This window comes from Peromyscus maniculatus, chromosome 10 (assembly GCF_049852395.1).
Source record: "Peromyscus maniculatus bairdii isolate BWxNUB_F1_BW_parent chromosome 10, HU_Pman_BW_mat_3.1, whole genome shotgun sequence".
Lineage (NCBI taxonomy): Eukaryota > Metazoa > Chordata > Mammalia > Rodentia > Cricetidae > Peromyscus > Peromyscus maniculatus.
This window is the reverse complement of record NC_134861.1, coordinates 1,893,294-1,902,500: the sequence shown is the minus strand read 5'-3', so window position 1 is coordinate 1,902,500 and position 9,207 is coordinate 1,893,294. Positions and strand designations below refer to the sequence as shown.

At 51.3% G+C, this 9,207-nt stretch overlaps 1 protein-coding gene across 4 annotated transcripts in view; it reads left to right on the top strand.

Moving 5' to 3' along the window:
* The first annotated feature begins 1,521 nt into the window (after positions 1-1,521).
* Jakmip1 (janus kinase and microtubule interacting protein 1) overlaps positions 1,522-9,207 on the top strand; it is a 140,015-nt gene continuing 132,329 nt past the window's right edge. For all 4 annotated transcript variants that reach the window (XM_076545688.1, XM_006985605.4, XM_016004048.3 and 1 more), the window contains exon 1: positions 1,522-4,651. The gene's annotated coding sequence lies outside the window, so the exon portion shown is untranslated. The remainder of the gene's footprint in view (positions 4,652-9,207) is intronic.

Genomic DNA, 9,207 nt, shown 5'->3' with positions numbered 1-9,207 from the left:
ATGAAGACAGCCTTCTTGTTGTGACTGCACACAAGGGTTTGCACACAAGGATAAATAAAGACTGAAGGTAGCTTTCATTTTCCTCTCCACAATTGCCTGCAGAGAGCAAACTACACCCATTCAAGAGTGTGAACTAAGGTAGCAGTGCCCCGTCAAGCTAGGCTCACAAACCCCCGAGGCTGACACTCCTAATTTTTTTTTTTTTTTTTTTTTTGGTTTTTCAAGACAGGGTTTCTCTGTGTAGTTTGGAACTCACTTGGTAGCCCAGGCTGGCCTCGAACTCACAGAGATCCGCCTGGCTCTGCCTCCCGAGTGCAGGGATTAAAGGCGTGTGCCACCACCGCCCGGCTGACACTCCTCATTTTAAGAGGAAACCCTGCAGCCCTTGACCACACCTCGGTGAACTGCCTTCAAGGTTATCAAAGGATGATCGATTTTTTAAAAAGCCCTTTCTATTTTGAGGCAGTTGCGGAGCTGTCTGCAGTTACCAGTCACTCTCTGGTTCATGATCCCCTGAAATCCTTCTCCCTCTCAGGAGTAGGTCTTCCACCACAGGGTGGCTCTCTGGGCTTCTCAGAAGGTGCTTCTATGCTGGGAACACTGCGAATGCCAGTGTGTGGAGCTGAGCCTTGGACCCAGGGCTGGGTGTCCTATGACACAGTACCGGGGTGCAGTTTTGGATACTAGGTGTGTCCTCAGGTGCTAGCTACCTGGGCCCAGCTTCTCGTCCTTTATTAGGACAGCATGATGGCACCCTTCTCACCAGGGTTATGCAGCAGTCACACAGTGGCCCTGGGGTAGATTCACCTTCAAGGCTGAGAGGTCAAGCATTGCCTCTTCCAGGGTCTGGGATGGCCTCATGTGCGGGTTCCCGTGGCCCGTGTTGTCTGGGTTTCATTTCTTGTTGGTACGATAAAATGCCCTGGCCAGGATTCATAGATAGGCTGCCGGAGCCACAAGGCAACCAGAGAGTCAGTGAATGTTCACTGCCAGCACCAGCAGACATCAGATGCAGTGAGCACACTACCAGGTTGCAGAGCCTTGGCCTGCCGTGGTGATACTTCATTCAGTGGACCTGGGGGAGCTTGGGGACCTGGGTTTTTTCTTCTTTCTTCCTAGGTGGCAGGGATGGGCCCCAGGACTGGAAATGCTGGCCTGCTTCCCTTCTGTTTGCAATTATTAGGTAGATGCTTCTCCTCATGAGAGATTATAGTCAGGTATGGTGTCACAGACTCATTATCCCATCACTCCAGGGGCTGAGGCAGAGGACTGACTCACTTCTACTATAGCTGCAAGACGAATCTTATTTAGAATAACTGGGGACAGAGAGATGGCTCAATATGTAAAAGCAGCTGTCACTGAGTCTGATGACCTGAGTTCAACCCCTGGGACTCACATTGTGGAAGGAGAGAACCAACTCCCCTGGTGGTGCGCGCGTGCGCGCACGCACACACACACACACTCACACACAATATCTTATTTAGAATAACAAAATACAACAAAGACAGAGTGAGACCCTGTATAAAATATATTTTTTAATAAATAAGTTCACATTAAGCATTCATTTCTGAAGGAAAGATACAGTTTTTACTAATTTTTGGACAATTTTGAAACTGTGCACATCATTCATGAGTCTGAGTCAGGAGAATCTATCAGTATCAAAGTTTCCTCCACTCTCATTGCAGAACTCTGAATGATCTATTTCTATGTCTTCTGCATAGAAAAGAGTGGTATCAAATCATTATCCCATGAACTCACTCAAAACAGATAAGAAAAAAAAGTACCAAAGGACTATAATGGTGGTGGACTGTCAGGTAGTAAATAATACAATTATACTATTTTTCTGAGTCTTACAATGTTTGCGATATCTAATTACATAAAACAAAATTTGTTACATTTTATTATTCTAAATAAAAATGATTTGACATTTATCTGTATGTGCATCTCTCTCTCTGTGTATGTATAGTGTATGTGTGTCTGTGTTTACATGCATAGTGTGTAGTGTGTGTATGAGTGTAGTCTGTGTGTGTGTGAGAGAAGGGGGGAGGAGGGAGGGGACCACTGTGGGAGTTGGTTCTTTCCTTCCACCATGTGGGTCTCAGGTCATCAGACCTACTGATAGGTACTTTATCCACAGAACCATCTCCATGGGCCCAATTATTCTAAATAGAGATTTGTCTTTTGCATGGGATTTTGTAATTCTCATTCTTCTTAAGGAGAAGGCTCTTGATTTTAGAAGCTTTGGGCAGGCATGAAACTCGTGCACCACATAGACATCTGTTCAGGATCCATTCTTCTCTTACCCATTAACAGAACTCCATGGTATCATTTTTCTTCATGCATCTGAGAAATGCTTCTTTAATTGAAAAAGAAATGCAGCTTCCTCTGGAGCCAGAGGGGCTGTGCAACTCTGTTCTGGCCAAACATACCAAACGGGAGCCTCTGGAGAAGCTGCTGAAAGCAGCTGGGGAGTGTCTGCGCCTATTGTCTCTCCCTCTCTTGACTGGAATGATGCTAGGATGCTGGAAGACAGGCAGCCACCTTATCACTATGAGGAAGGAAATCTCATGCTGGGGAGGGAATGACAGGAGAAAGTTGGGGTTGGCTTGCATTGAGTTTCTTGTTAAGTGAGAAAAAAGCAATTTAGCCCACCGTGTAACAGTGCTTTGGATAACTTGTGGCCAAATGTAATCTGTAACTGATACACATGTATCAAAGCAGGGCGAACTCTGTGGCTCTGGTAACAGAAACTTACTGTCTCAGCTCTAAGCTAGATCACATCTGCTCAAGTCCTCTTCAGGGCCAAACTCCCCTAAGGCTCTCAGAAGACTCCCCTCTGCTCCTTTCTCAAGCTGGGCTGTTGGTTTTTGGTGTTCTGGTGATGTCTTCAGGCTCACAAACTATGTCCTTCCTGTGTGTCTCTCTGCACCCGTTTTCATAGGAATGGGAGTCAGACTGGATGAAGGGCCAGTGTACTACAGGGCAGCCTCATCTTCATTAATGACACTTTCCAAGGTCTTGTTTCTAAACAAACGTCATTTTGCGATGTACAGAGAGAGATGGGCTTCATCCCTCAAACACGGGGGCCTCATCCCTGTTGCTTTTTCCCTGCTACACGTGTTCAAGCCACCAGCAAGTCCTACAGTCCCACCACCTTTCTGTTGTTCCAAGTTTTGCCACCCAACCTTCATTTCAGTCCATGCTCTCGTTACAGCTGCTGTGTTGTTGATGACATCCTTAGAGTCTCTCACAAACATTCTGTGTCTTCCCTCCCCTATTCAGGGGATGGTCTCCACTCTCTGAAGGCAGGCGTGACCATGTGACTTACTTCGACCAATGAAATGCAAGGGGGAGTGTCGCGCTTTTGAGGTGGGAGGGTTGGTTTTACAAACGCCTGAATCAGGCCACCTTTCCTTCACAGTGCTCTGCAAATTGTGGGTGCGCCTTCTGACCCAATCTCATAAGCATGGGCCTGTGACAGATGTCCGTTAACAGAGCCCCACTGACCTAAGCAGGATGAATCGTGTAAGCCAAAAACAAGCCGGTGAGATTGCTGCCTGTTTGTTACTGCAGCTCAACAGAGTTCATCTTGACTGGTACATTAAAACAGCGTGGATCTGACAGCGGTTTTTCCCAAGGTGCAACAGTCTCTGACCATCTCTTCTTTCTCACCTTTCCAGTCTGCCTTGAAACAGACATTCATTTTCAGTCTCAAATACGCTCCAATGTCTTTAGACTGTTCCCTGGGCATGGATGCTCATCCGCATCTTTGATGGTTTGTCCACTATGGTATCCTTAGATCTTAGTGACAGCACAGTAGGTTCTCAACACATATCTGTAGAGTGACACTGAACAAATGAATCTCTGCCTAGCTAAAGCCTACCTCCTAACCCGGTTGCCACATTGCATTTTCATGAAGTAGGTTTGGTGCTGTTTTGTTCAATGACAGAGATGTCAGAACCGTTAGAATCCTGCGTCTTCTGCTTACCACTTGTGACCTTGAACATCTCGCTTTAACCTCTGATCTTCAGCTTTCCCATTAGCCCAAAGGGGTGGGGGGTTGGCAGACACTCCGCCCTCGTTGCATCTTTCCCAGGATGGTTACCATCCCGCGGCAGGCGGCCTCTGAGGGCAGGGCGCGAGCTTCCCGGCCTGAGACAGGTTTCCCACGTTGCTCCTGCCTGAGATGGCCTGGGTCGGGTCTAACAACCCTTAGGCCTTCCCAGCTCAGTGCGCACGCTCGCCTGTGCCCAGAGCTGACCACCGCTCTGGGCTTTTGCCTGGGGGCCGGGAGGACGCCACGCCCTCCATACTGACTGGCGGGAGGACGCACCAATCGGAGGGACGACACGGGAGGGGGCGGGGCCGCACTGAGAGCCGGCGCCCGGCGCCCACCGAACTGCAGCCGCTAGTGTGCGGTGCCGGTCCCCGCAGTCCCCGCATCGCGCAAGGGTCCCCCGCGGGCCGAGCCTCCTTGGCTACGGTCTAGGCTTTCTTTATTTTTATTTTTTGCATGCATTCATTTTCTGTCCTGTCTCGTCCCTTCTAAGGCGTCGGCGACGGCGACAGCGGCGTAGGCACGCGCGGGGAGGGGGCGGCCGGAGAATGCGGCGTTCGGCTGCTGCCCGGCTCGGGTCCGAGCGTCAAGCAGGTGGGTACAGGTGTGCCGCGGAGGGAGGGGGCCCGGGTGGGCGGACCCTGCGGCGGGGACACCTTTACTGGTGCTGCCTGTCCGATCCCCACCCCCAGCCTCCGCACCCCTCACGACAGCCCTGCACCGTTCATCCCACCTCCCGGCCCCGCCCATCTCCCCTCCCCCACTCTCTCCAGACCCCCAACCTTTCCTGTGGTGGCGGCTCTCCCCGACACTAGCTCCTGGCTCCCCTGTGTCGCTCACGCCACCCCGCTTTCCACTCGTCTCCCCCTTATGTCCCGGAGCTGAGGAGTGAGAGGAGACCCACCCCTGCCTCAGCAAGGGGGGCGTGGTTGGCCGGCGGCTTTCTGTCCTGCAGGTCCCCGCCTAGGTGGAGCCCAGGGTCTGTAGGGGTGACCCGGAGGGGGAGGCCGCCCTGGCGGTATCCCACCCCACGCACTGCACACGCTGCGGCTGCCGGGCTACGCACACCCTCGCGCCGCTCCGCCCACGTGTGCGCCGGCGAGAAGGCTGGGGCGCCGTGAAGAAAGGCTGGTACCCACCCTGTGCCCGGCGGCGCTCCTTGGGCTCACCGGCTTTCCGGGCTGGCCTCAGGATCGGCTGGGCGGTGCAGGGCACCTCGCCGGGTACCATGCCGTGCTCCTGGCTAACGGCCTCGTGTTAGGGATCTGCGCTGTGCGACGCATTCCTAGGCCTTCTGAACATCATTCCATCCTCCTAGCTGCGGGATCCCGAGGATAGGCCCATTTAGGCCACTGGCCAGCTTCCCTTCCCGCACACTCTTCCCATCTTCCCCCCCCCCCCCCTTCTCCGCCAGTCTCTGCTCTACGCTTTAGGCTCAAAGATACATCCACTGGCCGTGCCCAGCCACTTGCCTTTAGCGTACTCAGGCACACTGACCTTGGCCTTTGCTGTGTTGTTCCCATTTTGGGCACGCCCTTCCTTCATTTGGCCAGATCCTTGTAGATCAAAGTAAAGTAGGAGCTCCTTGCCAGTCTAAGCTTCCGGGTGTGGCAGGGCCTGTCACCCTGGGCTTTCACGGTGGATAGCTGCGCCTCCCGAACCAGCCCAGGTGAAGAGGGCAAGGCCAGCCACACCTGATGTCACCTCCAGTGACTTGGGAGGCTCTGATGTGTGGGCAAAGGTGGGGGAGGAGCTGGCTGTTTCTCCAGGACAGAGGGCTGGTTGATGGCAGTTCCATCCGCTGGGCGGGACAACTGGAAGGGACTGCTTTGAAATGAGGTGGGGGGCGGAGAGAGATCATTTTGTGAGTCTGTTTGTGAGGCTGAGGATTCTGCAACATGCTCATGGGACCTTGCTCCAGGTCGGATTGCTGGGGTCTGCACAGGAGTTGGAGGTAATTCTCACCTTCCCCTTTTTGCAACAAGAAGTCCTGAAAATGTCCGTGGTCTCCGGAGGTGACGAGACTGCTATTCCCTGTACCACAAACCATCTGCAGAATCCCACTGTCCCCACCAATCAGAGTCCCTGGCCCACCTGATCCCTCTCCTGCTGTCCTGTCTCAGCCACGTTTGTGCTCCATGGTCATGTCTGCACACAAGTTTTCTAAAAAAAATGTTTTTTCTCTCTCTCTCTAAAATCATGTTCCTCTTTTGTCTGCTTGGGAACTCCATACGATAAGGCCTTGCACTCGAGTTACGTTCTTGTGGTTTTCTCTTTATTTACCAGACTCTGTGACTCCTTTATCTGCACCTCCCAGAGCTTCCCACACGTGTGCAGCGACAGGATTTGTGGGGGTTCCCCTGAGTCAGATCCAGCCCACTAGGGGTTTGGGGAACTGAGTGTCTTGGACCCTCCATGCCACTTGGCTGGAACGAACGGGCAGGTGTTTCCCACCTGGGTGTTCTGACTAAAGGTCCTCCCTTGGGGAGATAGTCCTGTGGTCCCCATTCTCTCTCAGGTGGGTCTCTTCCTCCAAGGTGATGGAATGTACCTACAAGACTCATCTGCGTCCTCATTCTTATTGCTGTGAGCTCCTGGGCCAGAGGACGAAATTCTCTCTCTTTGTTTCCTGTATAAAGGGGGACAGCGTTTCTCTTTCGTTGAGTTGTCTGGGGGATCAGAGGTGTGGTCTTCTTATTAAATGGTCATGATGACAATTGTGTGATGACCTGTGTCACAGAACAGATGCCCAATGCTGGAAGTTCTTTTGCCCTTTCCCAGCTAAGCGGGTGATCCTAAGAAGTCATGGGTGAGGTGAGCTCAGGCCCCCGTGGCTCTGTGTCTCTAGGCAAGGCACGCAGTCTCTGTGCTCTGGGGGAGCGGAGGTTACATAAGGAGAGTAACTTGCGCTGCTCTACCTCCCACTTCTGCTGTGGGGGATCTTATTTTAGCCCCACTGTGCCATGCAGGTAGAGATCGCGTGAAGAGGAGGAGTAGAAGATGAGGGAGTCCTCCTCTACCTCAGATGCTGCCCCGCTGGGCAGTGTATCACCACCTTCCTGTGGCGCTGCTTTCTGTGGAAACATGCCCCCATAACAACCCCCCCCCCCCAGCCACTGGGGCTGCTGTTGTCTGAGGGGTAGAAGAGGGTCCCGGGCTGGCCAGCAATCCCCTGACCCCAAAGCCTTGGGGGAAATGCTTGCTTTGCTTATGTGGTTCCACAGGCCCCTGAAGACACTGGGGGCCACAGGCAGCAGGAGCACCAGGGTGGGGGTGGGGCTGGGAGTGGGCGGTAAGCTCTGAAAGCCTGAGCAGAGAGTGGAGAGGAAGGAAGGAAGTAGACACCAGACAGTGATGACTTGGGAGAGGTAATGGCATGCTGGGTCAAAACCCTGGCTGGTGGGGGGGGGGTCTGGAGCAGTTAAGAGCACTTGCTGATCTTGAAGAGGACCTGGGTTGGGTTCCTAGCACCCATATGCCAACTCACAACCATCTGCAACTCCAGTTCCAGGAGGTTCTATGCCTCTTCCTGGCCTTTGCAGGCACTGGGCCCGTAAATGGTGCATAGCCATACACACAGGGAAGATATTTATATACATAAAATAAATAAAAATCAATCTTTTAAGGAAAGGCCCTGACTGGACGTAATAGAGAGAAGGCCAGAATTCTGAGGACAGCGTAGAGGACAGGGGGGGATGGGGTGGGAGATGACATTCTGCCCTTGCCTCTGGCTTTGATGTACTTTCAAAGCTGCTCAGGAAGTGTGCTTCTCATGAACTTGCATAGTGGCAGATGCCATAGTTCTTTGAACATTATGGCAAAACTCTTACCAAGCACTAGGGTCCACAGCAGGATTGGCTGCTGGTGCTGATGTAAATAAAGTTACTGGAGCACAGCCCTGCCCTGCCCTTTTGTGCAGGATGGCTGGTGGCTGCTGTGGCTTGAACCTGACCTAGCTGGTGTGGCAGGCAGAGGGGTTGCTGCCCTGTGAGCAGTGCTGTCTCTGACTCCAGAGAAACCCAGAGGAGGAATCTCTTAACAAATGGGCACAGAGAGGCTCTACAGTCTGTCCAGGTCACACAGCCCACACGTTTGGAGGCAGGAAGCCTATGTTCTTTATTTCTTCTTTTTTTTTTCTTGGAGTTTTATATTTTTATTGCCACTCATTGAATTTTACTTGTTTATGAGGTACAGAGTATAGGATATCTTTTTTTTCAAGTCATAGAGTATAGGATATCTTATATCTAATGTCAAAATTTGCTGATCAGTTCTTAAAATATTTTGATATTAACTGTATATTTGCTATTTAACAATGGCTATCATAGTAATCTTGGTTAAGTGCATAGTTTGTGGCACTAAGCACATTTGCATTGCTCTGTAGCGTGGCTGTCACCCATTTCCAGAACTTTCTATCATCCTAAACTGCATCTGAATTCTTTACTGACCCTCACTGCCCAGTACAAATGTCAGCCTCAGGTTCAATGCCAGCTTTGCCTTTTAGCTGTTAATTGTGCAAATATTTGCACCTTTCGGGATCCCCTGCATTTTAGTTTCCTCATTTGATGAGAGTCAATGGCCCTGGTGTCTTAGTTCTTGTCGATCTGACACAGACCTAAACATACCTTAGAAGGGGAGTCTGAATTGAGGAATTGCCTCCATCAGCTTGGTCTGTGGAACATTGTCTTGATTGATATTTGATGTGGGATGGCCCAGCCCACTGTGGACAGTGCCATTCCTGGGAAGTTGGTTCTAGGTTGTTTAACAAAGCAGCCTGAGCAAGCCATGGGGAGCAATCCAGTAAGCAGCACTTCTCCATGGCCTCTGCTTCAGTTCCTGCCTTCAAGACCCTGACTTCAGTTCCTGCCCTGGCTTCCCTCAATGATGGATTGTAACAACTCCCACCTCCCCCCACCTTGAAGTTGCTATGGGTTACTTGTTGTAGAATATTATTTTAAAATGTGCTACATTTGTTTATGCTGTGGAACATTTGTTTAGTGATGCAAAGATATGTTGCATTCTTTTATGTTGCATTTGTTTGACTCTGAAGCTGTGTTACTTTGCCTGTCTGAAACACCTGAGAGCTGAATGGCCAATAGCAAGGCAGGAGAAAGGATAGGCAGGGCTGGCAGACAGAGAGAATAAACAGGAGA